We start from the raw sequence: 12,148 nt of genomic DNA, 5'->3' as shown, positions 1-12,148 counted from the left end.
AGGAAATCCTCAAGCTACAAAGAATCCAAAAGGTTCTAACCAAGGTACTAACACTTATGCACCAGCTACCAATCAAGATCATCTTAACACAAACAACACCAACAATACCCAAAGCAATAACACCAATCGAGGACCTAATACAAACTCATAAGGTAATACCAACAACTTTACAAAATGGGTCTACACACCATTAGGGCAATCATTGGATTCAGCATTCAGAGAGCTCCTGGCAAACAAAATTATCTCCTTACCAGCAATAAACAACTTTGAACCACAAATAAAATCACCCTCGTGGAATGACTCACACTTTTGTGATTTTCATCGCAACAAAGGTCGTCAAACAAATGATTGCATGAGACTGAAGAACATTGTTCAAGACATGATTGATAGAGGCAATTTAATAGTCGATGGTCTCAAGACAAATGGTGACCATGGTGCCTTTAAGAATCCTCTTCAAAACTACAACAAGGATGGAGCTTCAACCTCAAACGATACATGTGGAGCTCGTATCAATCACATATACAATAACACCATCAATCATATCTCAACTGAGGACAATCAAGTAAATGTCATTACAATCAAAGACAAGTGTGAACATGAATCTATCAATGTAACCACCAGAGCTCAAAAATATGTCTTGAAGGGACATATGTCAACAACAAACACCATACCCAAAATTCAATATGATCTAGTCAGTCAACCGCGCAAAACTCCTGCTCAAATATCTATACTAGAGTTGCTGAAACTTTCGCCAAAACACAAAGACATCTTGGAACAAGCACTACTGGAAACAAATGTGCCTCAAGATCTGGATGCTGACAAATTCCAATCCATGGTATCTCACATGACAGGGCCTCATAACCTTACCTTTTCTGAGCATGATAATATCTCATTAAGCCATCCTCACAATACTCCACTGCACATTGAAGTCTTGGTCTACAAGCATCGAGTCAAAAGAGTATTAATAGATGGAGGAGTTGGACTCAATATCTATACCTTGAAACTTATCTGTGCATTAGGCTTCTCTGGGCAATCTATTGACCCACACAAAAAGATCACTATAAAAGCATATGATGATGAAGAAAGATTATCCAAAGGAACAGTAATGTTGCCAATTCAAGTAGGACCAATACAAAAGGACACTATATGCCAAGTCTTAGATATAGACCTCACATATAATATCTTATTGGGTCAACTTTGGATACATGAAATGCAAGAAGTACCTTCTACTTATCACCAGTGTGTTAAGTTCCCCTACAATGGACGGGAGATTTCTATATCAGTAGATCATAACCCTTTTCATCATTGTAATGCTATGGGGGCAGCCCAAGATAGCTTGGTTCCACATAATAGAGAAAAACAAAGTTCCTCAGCACCAGATTTTCAACAAGAAAAGTCTAAATCACTATCTATGGATTTCAAGCAAAAAATGAAAATCAAAGAGCAAGGCATGGGAGAATACTCTTTAGAACTGTTGTGTTTAGCCAACTTACCAGCATAACCTAAATCTCATGGATTACCTACAGCATCAACACATCAAGCAACACAAGCCATCACCAAGTTTGATGGCAAATTTATCCAACTAGACACTCTAGCACATGAATTAGAGGAAAAGGACATCCTTAGTTGGCTATACAAGGATGAGGAAGAAGACAGAGCGGCTACTATGGAAGTAGCTATACCAACACACCTGTATGGAAAAGGCTACTTGATCATGCAACAAATGGGATACAATAGCAAAGGACCTATCGGCAAACGTTAGGAATGCATCAAAGAACCATTAGATCCTCTTTCACAATTCTGTAAAGACAAAATAGGATTGGGCTATGAACACACTCTACCACCAAGGAAGACACCAAGTAAATACCAAAAACCTCAGTGGAAGGCAAAGAAGAAATACAAGGACTCATGGCAGGAGGCACTATTTGAATCAATAGAGACAATACGCAAAGAACATGAATATCAAGAAAGAAAGCAACATCAAGAGAATCCCATCAATCAAAAGAAGGAAACACCTACTGCAGAAGTACATCATGTTCAAGAACTACTGTCCAACAAAGAAGAATCACCTCCTGATAACATCGTCCCTCCCCAAGAAGAGACAGTATATGAGCAAATGCAAAGAGCGAAAGTAGGATTTGATACAGAATCAAAGAAAACTATCAGACTCGTATCAATCATCAAAGACTTGTTTTCACCTGCAACATACTAGTCCATAGCACTACCAAAATATGGGATAATACCTCTGAGACTGATTTAAATGAATATGAATGGGGCAGTTGTTCCAATGTTACTAAAGATATTGCTGCAAATGACAGTCATACACCCATTTCTCAAGAAGAACAAGGAACAGAACCTAGACTACTTAAATTTGGTCCACGGAATATCTATGACGCCAAGGAAAATGAACAGCGACATTACGAGAAAGTCTACATAGAAGATGATACCATCGAAGACCTCAACAAAATCATTAACTTATTTAATATCCTAACCAACCACGATGATACATTCATCCTGACACTTACAGCAGTTGAACTTGACCCACCCAATGACTCTTTACCACTTATCTTTCCTGACCTCATAGACTGGGACGAACCTGAAAAATCATGACATACCAATTTTCCCAAATGATGATTCCATTATCCATTACTTGTGTACCATCATCGTCAACCAAGAAACAGACTCTACCATTGAACAAAGTAACGACATCTGCAATTTGGGGAGTGCCAAGTCTCTCAGTCGCAAAAATGAGCGAAATAAAGGATCTACTGCTGAAAACCAGTCAATGGAAACAATAGATCACAAAAAAAGTAAAAATAAACGATGCATCCGTGGGTGAAAACCTTTTTAAGGCACCTAAAGATGTGAGACTTGACACTCTTCTTGAACATTATTAGGAGCGATCACCCATATTGATTGAGCCCACTCAATCAATCAACATTGGTACGACAGAAGCAGCCAAAAACATACACCTTGCAGAATCTTTGACAGAGGAAGAAAGATCAGAGTTTATCCAATTTTACAAAGAAAAGAAAATCAATTTTTCTTGGTAATATGTAGATATGCCCAGGATTGATCCACATCTAATCATGCATCACTTGTCCATTTCTCCAGGAGCTAAGCTAGTCAAGCAAAAATTGAGAAAGATGAATCCACATGTAGCACTCATGGTCAAAGCTGAGCTAAAGAAACTATTAGACATCAGATTTATTATCCCTATTGACTATGTTGAATGGATATCCAACGTCATGCCAGTTTCAAAACTAGCTGGCAGCATCAGGATATGCACCAATTTTAGAGATGTCAACAAAGTCTATCCAAAGGATGACTTTCCTTTGCCTAGTATCGACATAATTGTAGACCTCACAGCAAGTCATTCAATGCTGTCACTAATGAATGGTTTTTCGGGCTATAATCAAATCAAGATAGCCCTAGAGGATCAAGATAAAACAGCATTCACTTGTCTTTGGGGAACATACTATTGGAATGTCATGCCATTTGGCTTAAAGAATGTTGGGGCAACTTATCAACGGGAAATGACAACACTCTTTCATGACATGATGCATACCTTCATGGAGGACTATGTGGATGATTTACTAGCTAAGTCATTTACCCGAGCAGAACATCTAAGCATCTTAGAAAAGATTTTTGATAGATTGGAAAAATTTCAAGTCAGGCTCAACCCTAAGAAGTGTGTCTTCGAGGTTACATCAATAAAATTATTAGGCTACATAGTCTCAAAAAAGGGCATTGAAGTCGATCCAGCAAAAGTACAAGCCATCATGGAGATGCCACCACCTAAGAACATCAGTCAACTTAGATCCTTGCAAGGACAGCTCCAGTCAAACAGGCGTTTCATCGCTCAACTAGCAGATAAAAGTCTACCATTCAATCATTTGCTACATAAAAATGTACCATTCAGATGGGAGGCTAAATGTGCATAATCATTCTACCAAATCAAGCAATATCTAATGAACCCGCTAGTTCTAGTACCACCCATAGCAGGGAAGCAACTTATTCTCTACATATCAACAAAAGACATATCACTGGGGGCACTGTTAGCACAAGAAAATCAAGAAGGAAAGGAATGAGCTATCTATTACATCATTAGAACTTTGAATGGATATGAGCTCAATTATACATTCATTGAGAAAGCTTGGCTAACAGTGGTATTTGCTTCTCAAAAGTTCTGACACTACATGCTAGCTCACACAATTAAGCTAGTCGAAAAAATTGATCCTCTCAAATATTTTCTCAGCAAAGTAGCTCTTACAGACATATTGGCTAAATGGGTCATGATTCTCAGTGAATTTGATATCCACTACACAGAGCGATGAGCTATCAAAGGACAAGTAATTGCAGATCAACTAGTTGAAGCACCGCTACCTAGAAAACAACCAATGGAGATCGAATTTCCGGGCAGGGATGTCCTTGCTATTTCCAACAAACAATGGATCCTATACTTTGATGGATCCTATACTCAACATGGATCAGGTGCTGGCATTTTGTTCATCACTCCTGACGGACACACCATACCAAGATCATATAGACTAATGTTTCCATGCACAAATAACATTGTTGAATATGAGGCACTGGTTATAGGGATCAAAATGGTCGTGCAATGGAGAATCATAGAATTAAAAGTCTATGGAGATTCATAACTAGTCATCAATCAGATCAACAATGACTATCAAACGAAAGACTACAAGCTACTACCATACAAACGAATGGTGGATGATTTCAAACAATATTTTGTACACATCACCTTCGAGCAAATACCAAGGTTGGACAACAGAGCAACTGATGAAATGGCTACTATCACCTTTACTGTTACAAATTCTAGAGCAACAAAGTCGTTACGAATTTCTGGTAAAGCATTTGTTCTCCCCAGCCTATGACCATTCTGAATCCCAAGTTATCTATGCCTTGACCAGTTCTGACTCTCCGTTATACGGAACGATATACGACTATCTTAAAAACAATATCTTACCTATTGACCTATCTCAAAACCAAAAATGCAACTTTATCTAGCAAGCCGTCCATTATGCTCTCACTGCTAACACTCTGTACCGTCAAGGTCTAGATGGTACTCTTCTTCATTGTCTTGATCGTAATGAATCTGACTCTGCTTTACAAGAGCTTCACAAAGGTATCTATGGCACACATTCAAGTGGTCCTATTGTTGCTAAAAAACTTCTACGAATGGGATATTATTGGCCAAAAATGGAAAAGGACTCTTATCATTTTGCAAATAAATGCCCTAAATGCCAAATCAATGGCAATCTTATACATGCACCAGCACAGGAACTCCAGCCATTCACAAAATCCTGGCCCTTTTACTAGTGGGGACTGGACTTAGTCGGAAAAATACATCCTTCATCTTCAAATGGACATAAGTTCATTATCACTGCAATAGAATATTTTACCAAAAGGATTGAAGCGGTCCCCATGACCACAGTGACTGGGAAACAAATCGCCTCTTTTAGTCTTAACTATCTAATCTGCAAATATGGCATTCCAAGTTCCATCATCACAGATAATGGACGATCTTTCAAGAACCAAGATGTGTGAGAACTATGTGATAGATTCAAGATCCAACATCATTTCTCTACACCTTACTACCCACAAGGGAATGGTTAGGCCGAAGCATCCAACAAAACCATGTTGAAAATCCTCAAGAAAATAGTGAATGATGCAGGCAAAGATTGGCACGTGCAACTCAATCCAACACTTTGGGCATATAGAACTAGCACTCGCACACCTGCAGGAGCTGCGCCATATTCATTGGTGTATGGATCAGAGACAATTTTACCCCTGGAGGTAGAGATTCCATCTCTCAGAGTATCTTTGAAAGACCTCATTTCCGATGAAGAGTATCGAGTAAACTGACTGCAAGAGCTAGAACTTCTAGATGAAAAGTGCCAACATGCCTATACTCACCTCAAAGCATATCAGCAATGCATGTGCCGAAGCTACAATCACAAAGTCATCCCTAGGATTTTTAAAATTGGTGGCCTAGTCCTCAAAGAAAATCCCAAAAATCAACAGGATCAGGAAAAGAAAGGGAAGTTTGAACCTAACTGGTTAGGTCCCTATGTTATCATATCAGCCTATGGATTAGGTGCTTATCAGCTAACAACTTCAAAAGGAGATGTGCTTGATGAACCAACTAACAGCATCCATTTGAAGAAATACTATACTTGAACAGTCTACTGCACGGAAAAGTCAAAAATATCAAAAATATCAAAAACAATCAAAAATCAAGAAAAAGCAAATAAAAAGGTACAATAAAAGCAACTGTGAAAACCTGACAACAGACGCTATTATGAGAGGACAACTCCTCTATCTATCTTTACTCATGAGCCTTTATATCCACAATCAAGCGCTATCAGCCATCGCCCAGCACTTTATCAAAATACCATTCTTTAGGACATACTTAGCATAGTCATTGTCCTTGTTAATCCAAAAACCATTTTGTCATCTACCATGGCTTGGTAATCACTATGCATATCCACATCAGGAGGTAACATTAGCTAGGGGCAACATTGATCAAAACTTCATCCTAAATTCAAACTTGCAGCAAACACAGAACATCATATCCAACAAACAAATCAACAAATCACGTGAGCAAACATTGATCACTTAAAAGGATTCACAATGCATGATGGATGATTTTCTGAAGTATCAAATGTTTGCATATGACATGAATTTTTGACTATTTTTGAACTTGAACTTTTTTTGAACTATTGGATCCTCTACATTTTCTCAATGATGCATCAAGCTAGAGAAAGTCATGGGGACTCCAATTTTTATTTTTATTTTTTGTCTGTGAGGCGATCACTTGTACTATGCAAATACTTGTCTCGAGACGTGATTCAAAGCATATCACTGAAGATATGATTCCACTTTGCGCATACAAATGGTTTAATCTTGTCTGTTTATATGCAAGCCGCATTCAGGTCATCCTGGTTCAATTATACCTTGACACTTGTGCTATCTTACAAAATCAAAAATCATGTAAATTTTTCTCAGGTCATTATGGTTCAATTATACCATTATGCTTGTATAAATTTTCAAAAAGTCCCAACAAATCAATGCTCAATGATGATAACTACAAAGAAAGCAAAAACATGTGACTGTACATGAATGACAAACAGAAGAATGTGGATGCTCAATTAGTTGCATATCATTTTACATTTAGTTGCATATCATTTTATAATTAGTTGTATATCATTTTACACTTAGTTGCATATCATTATCATACATGTCATTTTCAAGATACATCTCACAACATATCATTATCATACATCTCATTTTTAAGATACATCTCACAGCATATCATTATCATACATCTCATTTTCAAGATACATCTCACAGCATCATATTCATCACATATCAAATCACATACATCTAAGCATTGTATCATCATCATAGAGACATCAAAATCATATAGAAAGCATCATCCATAAGCACATCACATGAGGACCAAGGAAAATGGTGTCGTATATATATCTCAAAAATGATCTAGTACAAAATATGGCATGTCTATCCCATAATACAACAAAATGATCAAAATACAAAGGAGACAATGTCTCTCAGGTATGACTATCTCCTGACGGTGATGATCTCGCAGCAGATGTCCCAGCACCTGGATCTCTAGGTGGATCCTGTCGAGTAGGCCCTGTCATGCCTCTACACTCTGTCCTTGACCCCATCTGCCTAGATCGACTAGATCTTGTTGCTGTGAAATTAGGAACTTTGCACTCCCAGGGCACCACATCCTCATAGTGCCTCTGATAATACTCAGCCTCCTTGGCTGTATAGGACAACTCCCTTAGGGTGTCTCTCATCGAGCCACTCGCAACCGCTCTGTCAAAAGTCTCTGCTCGAGCCTCGGCTCAACCCAACTGCTCCAAAATTGTATACCGCTCAATGGTCAGCTATGTAATCTATCACTGATGCGCCAGTAGTTGTGTCTGTAGGTGTTGCACTGATAACTGTAAGGATCTAATCTGAGCGTCCTCTCGGTGAGTCAGAATCCGAATCTGGAGGGGTACCTATGAAGTGGTACCCCTTATCCCTCTCCCTATCCTCGATGTTGGTGGGGGTAAAACATCTGACCTCCTCCTCTGGGCCAGCCGTCTAAACTAATATGTCCCTCCCACCGCTACTATCACCTCTCCTACCCGCTCCTCACCCCCAGCTCCAATAACCAAGCCTCCTCTCCCTCTATCCTCCACATCCTGCCACATAACTCTCTCCACTCATATCCCTCTGTCACCACCAACTCCACCTCTGTGTCCTCTCCTCCCCCAATCTCATCTCCATCTATCCCCTCGTTGACCTCAGCCACCTCCTCCACCATCATCACCTCCACCATCCCCACCTCCCTCATCTAGCTCCTCTCCATCCTCTCCCCATCTCACTAGCCTCTCGGGCTACTCATCCTCATCATCATCAAAAATGGGAATCATCTTCGTTAGATCTAATATCCTAGCCATAGCATGCACCACAAACAGTGTTACGAACTCCTTTGTTATCCTCGCATCCACTATCCCATAGGCATAATCCCATATCTGGTTGGTTAGGTGAAAGAACTCATCAACCGCCATTGCGCTATCGATAGTAGGTCCCCACTCTGGTACATTCTTCCTCTGTCGGGCATACAAACATGCTCCTATGGAATCCCCTATTGTCGTCCATACTGCCGCAACACTTGGCTGTGGAGGAATCTCTCAATCACAAAGGGCGTCCACTCTATCAAAAATCGGGACATGTAGACATAGGGCATCTCCATCCTATCCTCTGCCCATACCTTGCAATCCATATACAGTCTCCAGACGACCGTATCAATATCATCTAGCACTCGCCTCCAATGCTCTAGTTTGCCCAACTTACGTTGGACAACTATCCCTTGGTATCCATAGGCATAGGCGCACCCAGCAGGCCTATCTTTGTCCGCAAGTGGCCTGGCTACAAGAATATGCTTCCACACCCATACCTGTAGCAGTGTAACCCTAGCTGATAGACTGTTGTATCCCACGTAAACCATTTGATGCAGATCCCTGTATAAGTTGGCCAACATAGCAGACCCCCATGCAAACCGACGACCGTATGTCACCATGTCCTCCAAGACCAACCCCCATCCTACTGCCAGTCCCTTCGACCTACGGTCAGGACATAAAAACCCACCTATGAATCCTACCAACACTGATGGTAGAGGAGCATAATCCAAATCAATAAACTCCTTCCATGGGATCTAATACCCGCAAATATGCTCATCCTGCAAAATCCGATGAAGTGCCTCTGTCTCACCCTCCTCCATCTACTCATAGGTTAAAAGTGCACCTACCACAGGAATCCGCAGAATCTGATAGCAATCCTCAGGTGTCACTGTGATCTCACCTATCACCAAATGAAAGGTGTTGGTGTCACTATGCCACCACCCAGCCAAAGCTATCAATAAACCTCGATTAATGATATATCGGGGCATCTCCAACAAAGAGGATAGTCCACACCTCTTAATAACATCCATGTCTGCCTATGTCAATCATGGTATCAATGACCACGGTCTCAGAAATCGCTCTCATGACTGCACAACCCCAAGCCACTCGTGTCACAAGAAAAACATGTCCAATATCAGTTTCCTCATCAATTCAATCCATATCAACATCAGATCAATAACAACTTGAAACATTGAAAATCTAATCAAGTTCCATATCATATCAAATCCATATCCATATCAGATCATATCAACTTGTAACACAAATCAAGTTTCACATTCATATCAGCTTGTAAAACAACTCAAGTTTCACATTCATATCAAGTTGTAACACAACTCAAGTTCCACAATCATATCAACTTGTAAAACAACTCAAGTTCCACATTTATATCAACTTGAAACAATGCATATCAAATCAAGTTCATATCAAACATCCATATCAAAATCCACATCATATCATATCAATATATCAACATCAACTTGAAACATTTCAAATCAAATCAATTTATCTCCAAAATCCATATCGAAACTCATATTGGATAAATTATCAAAACAAACGACAGCAGACACGCAGCCTACCTATCACACCCATCCCGGTAAAATTGGAAAACACCTACATATCTTTCTTCATCTCATAATCCTCACCAAAATCCTACTTTCCCCAAATTTTTCTGCCCATGCGCTAAACAGTTTTATCTACACGCTAAGCCGCTAACTATGCGCTATCCAACCTTCTGCATGCGCTACACCATTAACCATAAGCGCTAGCCTACAACTATGTGCTAACCTTCTTTCTAAATGTGCCACCTAAAATGCCCTAAGCACTAACCATCGACCATGCGCTATCCTACCCTGGCCCTACACTGCAAGCCTACCCCACTGCGCTAGGTCACACCTACATGCTATCTTAACCTACCCATGCGACCCCCAGCTAACCCTACGTCCTAGGTTTTAAATGATGCGATGCCCGCTTCTCCCTACGCGCTACCCTGTGCACCTGATGTGCTAAAATATGTCAATGCACTACCCTACCCCACCCCTATGCTATCCCAACCTACCCGGACGCTACCCTAGTTCATAAAATCCCATGCACTATGCTACTTATTGTATGCGTTGCAGTTTTTACTTGACGGGCTAAACCATTAAATCTGCATGCAAAAAATGAAAAACTTGACTAAAAATGACAAAACAAAAATCAAAAAGGGGTCAAAATTGATGACTTACCGATGGTCCATACGTGGCGGGCCTTTGATACCTCCGAACGCGGTCGAATCAATGAGAAGCAAAGGGAATCGGTATTTTATCTTTTTCTCCAAGTGTCACTTTCTCCAAAGTCAACAAGCACAGATAAGACAAAATAAATCACTTTTTACCTTTTTATAGGGTAAATGGAAATTAGGGTTCCGTAGTCGAGCATGTAAATTGCTCGTGATCTCTCTTCTATCACCAACAAACATCATTATTGGGAGATGAATCAAATTAACGCATTCAACATAGGCAAAATTTTGAAATGCAATCAAATTTATCAACCCAAATCAAATTTTCAAAATTTTGATTCATCTCCCGAGGGGGCATTATCAACATCAGTTATCAAATCTGGGGCACGACATGAATATCTCGACACAGCATCACACTGATCATAACCAAATCATGACAACACATCATTTTTCCTTGAATTAACATGTGCACACATGTCACTTCAAAGAGGGGCAAAATGTAGACGTATAAAAATGACCATAGTCCTAAATGAATATTTAATACTCATTTTATTCTCATTCCTCTATTTAGTTAAATCTAATTTAATTAAATCATCCACATTCTTCTATTTAATTAAATAAATTATTCTATTTATTTATTTAAATTCACTTAAGTCCTTTATATCATTTGATTGAATAAATCATTTTATTTAATTAAATCCATTCTCTCTACTTTTTAATTAAATTCACATTTAATTAAATAGTCTACCCCAATTAAATAAATCTAATTTATTTAAATCCCCAACTTGCAACCAAATTGAAATAAAGCAAATTATTTTAATTAAATCCTATTATCCCTCATCCACTTGCATTTTCCTACATCTCCCACTTGCCTCCTAACCCTCTTCCGAAATTCTTCTAGAACCTATCTAATCCTAACCAATTAACCTAAACCCATCAATTATTCCCTTTCCCTAAATTTGAGGAGGTCACTTCTCAAATTTGGAGTGAAGTCTTCAAAAAGCATTAAAGCCTTTATGCCTTCAACAAGCTAACTTGTTGAAAACCCTCAAATTTGGAAGGACTCTTACAAATTTGTCTCCAAAGCCTTCCAAACCATTAATGGTTAACTCACCCTTTTGTCATGGTTAGAGAATTTTTGCCTAACTCAACCCTCTTCTAACCCAGGGGTCTCATCAAGCATTCATTGCTTTGACCATGGTTATCCCTTTAACCTTTGCACAAGAGTTTACCTCTTAGGTAAAAGCTTTATCCATTGGATAACCCTAACCTAACCTTAACCCTTACCTTCTAAGTTAACCATGAGGTATTCTCAAGCATTTAATGCTTTTTACCTCTCCTCTCAAGCAGTCTTATATTGACAATTGTCACCATTTCATTGGTGGAAATTGTAAACATGGATTGATAACTTTCAATCCTGACCCTTGAT

This window comes from Cryptomeria japonica, chromosome 5, assembly GCF_030272615.1.
Source record: "Cryptomeria japonica chromosome 5, Sugi_1.0, whole genome shotgun sequence".
Lineage (NCBI taxonomy): Eukaryota > Viridiplantae > Streptophyta > Pinopsida > Cupressales > Cupressaceae > Cryptomeria > Cryptomeria japonica.
Note: the sequence above shows the minus strand (reverse complement) of the source record.